The 12,500-nt window shown below is 46.9% G+C and overlaps 1 protein-coding gene across 1 annotated transcript in view; it reads right to left on the bottom strand.

The window, feature by feature from the left end:
- The window catches only part of bcl9l (bcl9 like), a 52,937-nt gene extending 42,061 nt beyond the window's left edge, over window positions 1–10,876 (bottom strand). The window contains exon 1 of the mRNA XM_056283250.1: window positions 10,340–10,876. The gene's annotated coding sequence lies outside the window, so the exon portion shown is untranslated. The remainder of the gene's footprint in view (window positions 1–10,339) is intronic.
- Window positions 10,877–12,500: the final 1,624 nt, after the last annotated feature.

Genomic DNA, 12,500 nt, shown 5'->3' with positions numbered 1-12,500 from the left:
TATATATATATATATATATGTGTGTGTGTGTGTGTGTGTGTGTGTGTATCTTTGTTAAAAGAAACACTCAACGGTAGGGAAAGTGCTCAACAAATAAGGAGCAAAATAATCCAGGGAGTCAAGTAAATTGTTTATGAGATAGTACAAGCCTGTTTCATGCTATAAGCACATCAGCTGACAATCTTGTCAACTGATGATACGGGGCGGCACCGAAACCATCAACGGTGTTGATATATGTGTGTGTCTGTGTGTGTGTGCGGATAAAAAACTTTAATATATAGCAGAACAAACTTGTTTTGTGCACTCATCAGCTGCCAATGTGGTTAAATATTCCGCTCTTCGTTTGTTGAGCACTTTTATCAACACCATTGATGGTTTCCAGAAAGAAAAAAAAACGCTACTTGGATTATCTAGGGTTTGTCTTTTACCTATTTGTCTTAGTCTGTTATGGACCCTGAGTCTGCAATAAAGTTTTGAATTGAATTGAATACACACACACACACACACACACACACACACACACACACACACACACACAGAGAGAGAGAGAGAGAGAGAGAGTTGTACAGACGGGGGACGGGAGGCCTGATGGCGGGTGAGGCAGAGCGGGTTTGCTGCGTTATCACTCAGCGTTCTCACACAGCGCCACTCGCAGCACACAATACAGGCAGCTGGTAACACAAAACAGAACTGGTAAAGTTTCTGAGAACACAAAAATAAATAAAACATTCAAAGAAATGCTCAGTCCATAGGAAACATTTTCATTAACCAACAAAGTAATAGCCTACTTAGCCTGCTAACATTTCATCAGGTTAACCCATACATTGTTTAGCTAGCTCAACCGCACGACGCAACATGTCAAATGGGGCTTTTTCTAACAGTGACGGGCCTTTGACATAAAATACCAGTTCTGCGGGCCAACAACAGGCACCAGTACCTACCTTGCAACACAGAACAGAACTGGCTCTACGGGAGCCACGAGGGACAAAAGACTACTGCAACGCCATAGAACGACACAACAACACGCACCAACAATGCAAAATCACCCCCTGCCGGCGATTAAGTGTAACTGACTTCCTTACAGCCACCTCCGCTATGTTTGATGGCGTCCCCGCTATCAGATGAATAAATTCCCTGGTAGCCCACAACTCAAAACACAGCCGTGATGTGGTGTGTGTGTCATGGGGTGTGTGTGTCATGGGGTATGTGTATGTGTGTCACTCTCTGCCATCCTCCTTGTTCATCTTTGCTTTAGCTCTCTCCCATATTCTCCGTCCCAGGTCAATCTTCCGCTGAACCGAGTCAGGGTCCAGGGCCTTTAGTTCATGCATCAGTCTCTTTGGCGCGTGTCTGTCCCTAAAGGGGTTTCTCCTGACCCTTACTGACTCAGAGGGTAAGGCTTTCACCTGGGGAGATTCCTGTTCCTGTTCACCAGTGGATCTTGGAGATTTATTCTCCTCCTCTGGCTCACTCTGATTACGCCCACTCATTTCATCCAGCTGCACCATATGGAGATCCTCCTCAGTCTTCTCCCTTCCACAGTCTTCCCCATCAGACTCACTGCATGAGGTGCTGGCCTCCTCATCGGGTTTTCTTCATGCCATAAGCAATCATCAGCTGTCAGCTGGTGATGCTTATGGCATGAAACAGGCTTGTACTGTCTCACAAAGAATTTACGTGACTCACTGGACACTGGATTATATATATATATATGAGATCAGCTGATATATCGATACCCCCCCCCCCTTTAAAATCGGTATTGGCCCCAAAAGTCCAGTATCATCTGGCTCTATTATGTTTTATTTTTCTGGTGCTGTGGCAATAGTGCTGGCAACTGCTTCATTTTAACTTGATCTCTTAGGTTTGGAATGCTCAAACCCCACATGGGTTTACCACCGATCACCATACTAGGTCTCAGTTAGTTCAACAAAAACCATTTTCAAGATTGCACCACTGAACAACATTGTCAAATTTAAAGCGCACCCTATACTTTAGAAGAAAAAAAACGCAGTGAAATTAACCTCTAATGTTTTAAATAAAACTTCAAATTTTTACATTTTTTTTGTTTGTTTGTTTTGAAATATGAAATATATTACCACAGGGTGTGGCAATAATACTGACTCACAATGTATCACTCATCATAGATACAGTATGCTATAGCTCTAAATATACATTACAACTGACATGAGAGTCACACAAAACACAATCACAGATCATTTCAGTTTTCCATTTATGAAGAAGACTGTTTTTATCTGGCGAGCCTCGGCACTGCTTTTACCAGGTTTCTTAAGTGCAGCAGACTTCTGCACTTTTTATCTCACTCTTCTCTATCTGCCTTAACCTGCAGTGCAATGTTTATGTGGTTTGTCTACAACCTATGTTATTGACCCCATCATTACTTAGCCAGGCCTACCTAGAACAAGAAATTTGTAATCCCTAAAATGAATTCCCAGTCAAATGAATCATACTTTAAGATAAATTAAGTCCAATGAAATATTAACTGCTAGGGGGAAATGAAGAGGAAACGTTGGCAAGTGTTCCAGCTTGTTTTTTTTCCCAAAAGAGGGTTGATTTGATTTGCCATCCCTGCAACTTTTCAGGAGTCAAAACTTTTCTGCTACCATAGGAGTCAAAACTGCTTATAAATAGGCAAATTTTCCCAAAGCATACAGATGGTGGATTGGCCACAGAACCCTTGCCAACTCCAACTGGAAGAGTGGCAGATGGAGGGAGACTAAACTACTCCTAACTCACAACCACCAAGGCATTTCTAGCAATTATTACTGCGGCTTTGGCCAGTGTGTTGGCCACTTAGCCATTACTACACAGTACTACACAGTACCTACACAGTACCTACACAGTACCTACACAGTACCTACACAGTACTACACAGTACTACACAGGCTGCATTTAATTCTACTGTAGTGGTGCTAACATGCACACATACATCTGTGAGCACAAACAGACGCACATTCACGTATCTCTCTCTCTCTCTCTCTCTCTCTCTCTCTCTCTCTCTCTCTCTCTCTCTCTCTCTCTCTCTCTCTCTCTCTCTCTCTCTCTCTCTCTCTCTCTCTCTCTCTCTCTCTCTCTCACACACACACACACACACACACACACACACACACACACACACACACACACACACACACACACACACACACACAAAGATCCACAGTTAAAAAGGTCTTTTCAAACTATCGCCAATCTTCCTCAGATTTCTATTGAATAGAAATGGTGCCTAATTATCTTGTAACAACACCAACTATCCATGACTGCTGTGGCTCATCCCTGATCACCAGATAAGAAAATACCGCCCACCTTAAGTGCAGGCTTTTGCAGCATTACTGGCAATATGGTGTTTTAAGCATACAAACGGCAGCTTAAAGGAAAAGGAAACATATGGCTGACATACCGTTAGGAGGATAGATTATATTCTAAGTAGTCATGTAAATGATTGACAATGAAGAGCACATACAACTAAATTGACCACATTTGAAAGTCTGTTTTAAAGCAGAATTCTCTCAATGGTTTCATAAATGCCTACATAGAAACTACCTACGCCACCCTGGGAAACCCCCAGACTGCTTGCGTAAATTCTCTGACATCACATCGGCCAGTACATGAAAACTACACGATGAAATCACACTTAAAGCAAAGGGATCACAAGCAACTACATCCAATTTTTTTTCTTTTTACACACTATTTTCCTAAATAACACTGTTGGTCTAATTCAGGAATGGGCAACATGATCCAGAAAGGACCGGTGTGGGTGCAGGTCTTTGTTCCAACCAAGCAGTTACACACCTGATTCTATTAGTCAACCAATAGTCTTTGCTAAAGACCTTGATTTGTAGGCTCAGGTGTGTAACTGCTTGGTTGGAACGAAGACCTGCACCCACACCGGACCTTTCTGGATCATGTTCGACAATTTCCAAGTCACCTTCCACTACCATCATGTGTGCAGAAGTGGATTTTGGCTAATGCATTAATTTGTCGATAGCGCTGCTCTTATCGCTGTTGCTCATCAGTTCTTTTAGATCATTTGACAAGAAAAAGTCAATTTACCAAGAACAGAACTGACATTGGTTTATCATTGTCTAGCAGGGGTGTGGGCAGTCTTATCCAGAAAGGGCAAGTGTGGGTGAAGGTTTTTGTTCCAACCAAGCAGTTACACAGCTGATCCCACTAATCAACCGGTAGAGTCTTTACTGAGGAACTTGTTTGGAGAGACAGGTGTGTAACTGCTTGGTTGGAACAAAAACCTGCACCCACACTGACCCTTTCTGGAGAAAATTGCCCAACCCTGCTAGCAGCTAGCCTAAAGGGACTTTGGGTTTGGCTGGGATCAGGGGTAGACGGAGGAGGGGTGGGCTGGATTATGGTGGCTGCAGCCTCAGTCTGACAATCTACAAAAAGTTGCCAAATTTTAAAAATATATTTGTGGTTAAATAATTAACTGATAAATTTCCTTTCATAGCCTGTCTGTAATAATTTGTTATTAGCCTACCAGACTCCGGCTCTACGGCTCTGGTGCCACATACAGGTGGTGTTTCTCTCTGCCATGAAGGAACAATCACTTCTCACGTTGTGTGCAAGAGCACAACCCCAACAACTGCTTAAATACAGCCCCCGAGAGAGAGAGAGAGAGAGAGAGAGAGAGAGAGAGAGAGAGAGAGAGAGAGAGAGAGAGAGAGAGAGAGAGAGAGAGAGAGAGAGAGAGAGAGAGAGAAGTTTTGACTAATTTATAACTGGGGGTGTCCAGGTAGTGTAGAGGTCTATTCCACTGCCTACCAACATGGAGGTCGCTGGTTTGAATCCCCGTGTTACCTCCGGCTTGGTCGGGCGTCCCTACAGACACAACTGGCTGTGTCTGCGGGTGGGAAGCCGGATGTGGGTATGTGTCCTGGTTGCTGCACTAGCGCCTCCTCCCACGCGCTATGTCCCCCTGGTGAAACTCCTCACTGTCAGGTGAAAAGAAGCGGCTGGTGACTCAACACATACTGGAGGGGGCATGTGGTAGTCTGCAGCCCTCCCCGGATCGGCAGAGGGGGTGGAGCAACAACCTAGGACAGCTCAGAAGAGTGGGGTAATTGGCCAGGTACAATTGGGGAGAAAAAGGGGGAAAAGCCAAAAAACTAATTTAGAACTGGGTCTTGAGGGCTATCTCTAGTAATTAAGAGTGACACCAGTGGATATGACAGCATGTCGAAGACAGTATGGCGCCTCCTAGTGGCATTAGAACAGTGATATAAAAACGTTCATAACTGAAAAATGGTTAAAAATCCCGGAAACATTTCCAACAAACTCTCAACATAAGTTACCAAGCGACGTATGAATTTACATTACTTTTTCTATTCATTTGAAACTCACAAATACTTTCATAAATTAAGCTAAGGGAAAGCAATCTGTGTAAATTATCAAAAGCTATGGGTGAGGAAATGGTTCATTTCAAACTCAGCCAAATGTCTCCTAAAAGCCATTTATATTTCACATTTTGGCAGGCAGAACACACCTCTGGCGGTACACCAACAGAGCTGCAATACACAGAAATGACGCCTCACAGATTAGCAGGCAGCAGAAACCCGGCTCTCACATTATTGACCATATTCTGCCCCACAGGTCTATTTCTTGCTCATTATTGTCCCTGCCATACCAATCTTTGTCCTTTTCTTACCCCACCCCACCCACTTCTCTCAATCACACCCTTGTTCTTCTCTCCCAGCATGCTGTTTGTTTTTCTGCTGCATGTTGTCGTGGGAATGTATTGGTCTGCGAGCATAACAAGAGGTTACTGTAGGTCGGCACCCATTTTCTTCAGCATGAGCTAAAAGGCAGAGGACGGAATCTCTGAGATTAGGGAAAACATCAAGAATGCGTTAAATTTTGATACAGCTTTTAATTCGTCTATCATCCTCTTGCTTCTGGAAAAAGTTGACCTAGCAATGCTGTTTTCCAAGGACTGTGATTTGCATAGCTGTCTGTTCTACACTCAGCGCTGCAGTGGCTCTCGCACTGAATAATGTCAAAGTCTGCTCTTGGAAGTTATTGGGGGTAAAACGCAGTGCATTGTGGGACAGTCCACAGGTGACAGCCAACAAATCAACTTGTTGGAGGCGGTTAGGGAAGGTTGCTGCGGCAACAAAACATGACATGGTGCTGAGTAAATATACCAGGCGGGCGATGTGCAGAAAGAAGGGCATGGACTTGGACTAGAGAAAAGAAAAGGGAATATTGAGACATTTGTGAAGGTACCAAAGGTGTGCTATATAGGACACGGGCTTTTAATCATTCACACAAAACAGTGTTCACTTGATCTGATATGAAGCCTCTTTTTACACAAAATGAAAACATGCATCGAGGCAATGAAGACAAAAAAACAAAAACAAATCTGACTTGGTTGAGCGAGACATGTTGCCAGTGAGAACGGCTGCTTCAGCGTCGACTGAAAGATACCCAACTCTACGAAGAGAGTGCTTTTAGCCAGTTGGTTGCTGAACATCATCAGGAGCTTGTACTGCGAGAGTTGCAAGCTGGCTAGGGAAGGCAACTTGTGCCGTGCAGAGGTAAACGGCGTCCCTAATAAAGCACACGCACAGAAGAAGAGGCGATAGAGACTGAAGTTGCCCCAATAGACTGAAAATGAAGTACGGAGAAGACTGCAGTCACCTAACTCCATGGTTTGGTCTCTACTCAGAGACAGGGAAGTACTGGGCTCATTTTGTACAGAGGGTCAAGGGTTGTATCCTTTCCAACACATTCTGGGAAGTTAGCCAACTAGAGCAAGGAAAAAGACCAAAATGCAGCCACAGCACAGACAGAAGGGAGACAGTCTGACACAGAGGCAGTTGGAAAAAGAAGAGTGATGGACATAAGCCATTTTGTGTAATTGCTGAATACTCATCACCCGATCTACATACGGACAGGAAAGGAAGTCAAGTCTTATCTGCCCTGGTCAGCCAACACCAGTCCAGTCAGCACGAACAAGTTAGAGCAACAAAGAAGAAGAAGGAGTATTAAGAGCACATCCTTCTTTTACCGCTGCTCAGAAAAAAAGATAATTGTTCATGGCATAAAATCCCACATAAATGGAAACCTCTGTATAGATATCTAAATGTGGAATGTGTCGGTTAATAAAAATGCTGCTTTAACTAAGTGGGACTAAAGGAGCAAAAGTTTTGCCCGTGGGGAACACAAGGAATGCAAGCAATTTCCTCTTTCAGTGTAGATACAATTCCATTATTTAGATAACCAAATAATAAGTGACAAGTGACCATAGAGGCGGAGAAGGGAGGAGCCCTTGCAGAAGCGGTAACACAGGTTCTGGGAGTCTCTGAGAGTAACTAATGAAAAAGCCAAAGAAATAAACACCAGTCACTATGCAAATCTCTGGGTACGGCTGGCGAGTCCGTCTACTATGGGTTAATCATCATTTGGGAGAAACTAATCATCATTTGGAAAAAGTAATATTTTCTAAAAATGCTGTTTGCTGATGAAGGGCTGAAAAAATGTTGCTGGTCATTTTTAGGATTAACGGCACACTGCAAAATGTATGATGTTTTAAGAGTGTTTTCAGAGATATGCAAACTATAAAACTTGATCATTATAGAGGATGTTGTTGTAAATACATAGGCCGTGGCCAAGAAAAAAAAAGCTATCGTGATAGATGCTGCCAAAAAAATTGTTTTGTTTAATGAGGCAGGATTTTTTTTATATCCTAGAAGGGATCGTCAACACTGTCGAGCCAAAGGCTGTTAATGATAAGAGTGAATTGTAGGCCGAGTTTTTTGTTTACTCTGGTAGAAATGATCCACAACTGAAATAGTCAAGCATATTTCTCTTCCGACACATTATGAACTGTGACACTACACAACGGCTATCTATACGTGCCTTGATTTCAGCAGAAGTGTACGAAACACAAAGTACAGTTGCTTGTTTGAGGAAATTGTGGTTCAAGAAATGCCCTCTCTCCAAGTTAGAGACTGAAACGGGAGTAGCCGCTGCTACAGAACTGTAGTGTCACAAAAACGGCCGACACGATTACTTGCTTAAGTTAAGATTGTGGCTTTGGGTTTCCAAAAAATAAAAAATAAAAAAAGGCCTTTGGAGCCCAGCGCTTAATCGTGTCACTGTATGCCGCCTCATGGAAAGGCTCTCAATATCACATTATTCTTTCATAGCTTACCTTAGCAATGCTACCTGTAACTCACCCCGACGCTCTCAGATCACCTAACCAGATAAGAAGCACTTTGTCAGCAGCTCACCAAATTTGCCTCTGCTTGCTCTGGCGAAGACTGTGGGGGCATGCAGTCGCTGCCCATGTGCTTATTCATTCAAATCAATTCAGAACAAAGAGCCAGGAAACAGACTTCCATTTACAGCCAAGCTGGGACAGTCAAGGTGCAAATGATGTAGTTCCAACATGAAATTATACACGTTAGCCTGCTCATTATGAAAACAGGCTTACTGTTCACTAGTCAGCTGCTCGCTGGCATTTGGTTAGCCTAAACCCTCTAGTTATTTCAAGCGTAGCCTCCACTCTGGAGTGTTACTTGCACTTCAGAATATCAGTGTACTTGACAAATGTAGTGTTTAATGCCACAAAAGCTGTCAATCTTACCATTATGATAACGACAGCAATTATCATGTCAATGTGCCACATTTGGCTGCCGTCCTAACTATGCGATGCAAAGAAGCAAGAACACAGCCGTGCACTAGGATGTGCAGGCAGGCAGGCAGGCAGGCAGGCAGGCAGGACAGTGGCGTGTCCTCAGAAAACAGGCCAAAAGCAAACATCTGAGAGATCTTCTGCTCCCACTTGAAAGCAGTATGCATGCAGTGGTCTGCAGCCCTCAAAGACAATCCGGATCAAGTTGCAAACTGTGTTAGGCGCTAAATATAGCTCACTGGAATACCGTGCACACACACACTAGCACACACACACACACACGCACACACACACACCTGGTCGATGGAGAGGCTGCCAGGACCGCTAGCAGGTAGTGGGCTGAGGTGCAGCATACCACACAATATTCAACAGGCTGGAGTGGTGCGAGGCCACACAAAACGCCTTACGGACAGAAGAGGACCCCAGAAGAGGACCCCAGAAGAGGACCCATGTGGGATCGAAACGCTGTCCTGTTAAACTTCCGGGGCTCCGAGTAAGTGTGCAGGCGTCATCACCCCGCTGTTTTTCCACTGATGATGCTCTTACAGTCTTGCACCTACCTACGTGATGTGCGTGTAATTACTTCCCTTCAAACCCCCTCCATGCACACACGCACGCACACGCACACGCACAATAAAACAGAAATAACTGAGAACTTTGTTGAAAAAGCGGATGTCGCCTTGTTGTTTTTCCGAGCCACGACATGTTAAAGGTTACAGTGAGCAGGCTGCTGGTATCCACGCTGCTGCTGCCCCCCCCCACACACACACACACCACCGTGCTGATCAGCCCCCACCCCCCACCGTGCTGATCAATCACAACACCATTTTGATTTTCCAACCAATACCACACGACAGCTCAGTGGCAGGTCGTTTCCAGCTGCCCCCAGCAGCAGCAGGCAGGACCCGCCAGCCTGCGTGGAGCTGGCTCGGGGCAGCTGGCTCGGGGCAGCTGGCTGGCATTTTCAGCAAGTTTACACGGACATTTTGTAAATAAAGTTGCAGCTAAGCAGCTCTGAGCCGGGCTGATCCGCAGCCCGGCTCGATCAGCCCGGCTCCCCGCACGCCCGCTGTGCCCCAGCCGCGGCGGCGGCGGCGGCAGGTCTCGTAAGGCAGCTGTCATCGGACCGGGGGGGGGGATACATGTTGGGCTTTTAGCCGCTTTAGCTGGGAACGATTCCAGGCAGCTTTAGCTAGCTGGGCGAGCTAACACCCAAAACATGTGGATGTGGAAATCTCACACCGAACGGGACCAACTGGCCGAATCACCGAGCCGGGGGTGGGGTGGGGTGGTGGGGGGGGGGTGCGCCCGTGTTAACCGAATTTAAGGTGACATGCCCCGGCCGTCAACCCTGACGGAGACCTGCTGCGCCAGCTCCAGCGGGCTAGCTTAGCATGCCAGCTAGCTGCCGTCCTGCCCGCCCGCCTGTCCGCCTGGCGCACATCTGCAGGCGAGCCCATGCTAGCTGGCATGCTAGCTAGCTAGCTGGCTGGCTAGCGTGCCAGCTAGCTAGCTAGCTAGCGGGGTTTGGAACTTTGCGGTCGGCTCGACACTTGGGAGAATAGAAAGTTGCGAGTGCGCAGACAAAGGAGCCCGGCGCTGGGGACGCGCGGGCGGGAAGGCTGACATGTTCCGAGAAGGACGGCGGCGGAGAATACGAGTCAACTGTACCCCATTTCCCTGGCGCCTGAGACGAGAGAGGCCGATGTCAGGACTGACGGCCAGTCGACATTCCCCCGAAGTAGTGTCCTCCTCCTCCTCCTCCTCCTCCTCCGTCGCCGCCGCCGCCGCCGCCGCCGCCACCGCTTGCTCCGTCCGCCGCCGACTCTGCGCCACAGGAGCCCGGCGTGAAGCGACGAGGAAGCGGTGCAGTTTCACAGCGTCTGGGAGCGGGCTGCCGGGCAACGCGGCGTCCGCGGGCTCGGGTTCGGGTTCGGGTTGGGGTTCGGGCTGGAAGCGGAGGACGCGTCACCTCGCAGCGGCTCGTGACTCCGCCGCGGTTGGAGGTGCAGAAGGGCAGCACGTTGCATGTCAGCGCGAGCCCATCGCGTCTCCGCAGCTCGAGCCAGGAACAAGCGGTGGCGTGGCCACGCGGGCATCCGTATGTCACCGTGGGCGACCTCACGCGGCACCGCGGCTTGCTTTTTCCTTTTTTTCCCTCCCCACACGGAACCGAGAGCAGAACCACGCTGCCGCCCTCCGAGCCGAGCCGAGCCGATTCTGATGTTTGTGGCTCTTTGTTGCTGTTGCGCGAGATGTGAGAAATAACAATGGCGACGCCTTTAGCGACTCCTTGTGGGTTTGTGCCACTGACAAGCGCGTTAGTGCTCTGCTTTATATCTCATTATAGCTTGTCCTGCACAATAAACTTTCTTAGGGCCACTAAGTAAATAATTAATAAACCATCCACCCACCAGTCAGCCAGCCAGCCAGCCAGTCAGCCAGCCAGCCAGTGAGTGGCCTGGCTATGCAGGCAAGTAACCCCCCAGCACACCTCTTCCTTACCTCGCATGTGTGCAGGCTGCAGGTCACCGGACCGGCCATGGCCCCGCGGCTAAACCCGAGCACCCCCACCAGCACCACCAGCACCCCCACCAGCACCCCCAGCACCCCCAGCATCATCCCCAGCAGCAGCAGAGGCCCCCCGCTCTCATTTCCACCCCAACATGCAACGGGACACCCAGCAGGGCTTCATTTCTACAGAGCTGTGTCTACTTCCAGGAGCCCCACATTTCAGTATGTGTGGCCCCAGTGGGACTCAAACCCCCAACCTTTTGGTAGCGTCAGTGCCATGCTGGGGGGTACATGCTGCCATAGCACCAGACGCTGGACACACCGAACCACACAGGTCCGCCTGGACTTTAGTCCAGGTGGATTTGCAGCTTGGGCCAGACCTTCTCGGTTGTTTGAGGCGAGCGTAACCGGCTCAGGGATTTTGCAGGTGAGGGCTCCCTCTGCTGGTCATACGTGCAGAATGGGCCCCGTCCAATAAATGATGCGAAAAGGCTGTTTCTGTTCTTCATCACACATGAAGGTTGCACTCTGAATAGAGATTTGTCAGTCTCCTCAAAACAATGTGTTGGACTTTTTTATTCCGTTTAAACGCCAGGGACGCTGACTGAACACATACACACACACACACACACACACACACACACAGACACACACACTTCCAGCAATGTCCTGTTCCACAGTCACACATTTTAATAGGATCTATACCTGAAAGATGCAGGGTACAACCCAAGTTTATATATATATATATAAACTCCAGTGAGTCAAGTAGATTCTTTATGAGACAGTACAAGCCTGTTTCGTGCCATAAGCATCATCAGCTGTCAATAAATTGAATTTGAATTTACTTGATGCACTTTACCTACCATTGAGTATTTCTTTTAACAAAGTTTTATATACATATATATGTGTGTGTGTGTCCACAGGATGTTGCAATGAAACCTTCGATGCAGAAAAAAAGAGCTCAACAATTCAGGAGCAAAGATATGTTTTGAAACAAGCTTGTTCTGCCATTTAACAACTTCAAGCTATTACAAATATCTATATATTTATATGTAGGGGAAAAACTTTAATACATTGCAGTACAAGCTTGTTTCCTACGTCACGCACTCATCAGCTGCCAATGTCAATCAATCAATCAAGTTGCATTTTATATAGTGCTTTTCTAGCCGCAACAGCCACTCACAGCGCTCTACATTTCTGGTCAAAGTCAAAAGTAACGTGAAAAAAATGTGAATCATTTCTCTGTTCCTTGGTGCTGGCCCAAAAGTGAAGACTACTGGGACGGCTAACGTGCCGCTCCATCATCAAAAAGTGTGAT

The sequence above is a fragment of the Lampris incognitus genome, chromosome 7 (genome assembly GCF_029633865.1).
Source record: "Lampris incognitus isolate fLamInc1 chromosome 7, fLamInc1.hap2, whole genome shotgun sequence".
In the NCBI taxonomy this organism is placed as follows: domain Eukaryota; kingdom Metazoa; phylum Chordata; class Actinopteri; order Lampriformes; family Lampridae; genus Lampris; species Lampris incognitus.
The sequence above is the reverse complement of the archived record's forward strand: the minus strand, read 5'-3'. Positions and strand labels throughout refer to the sequence as shown.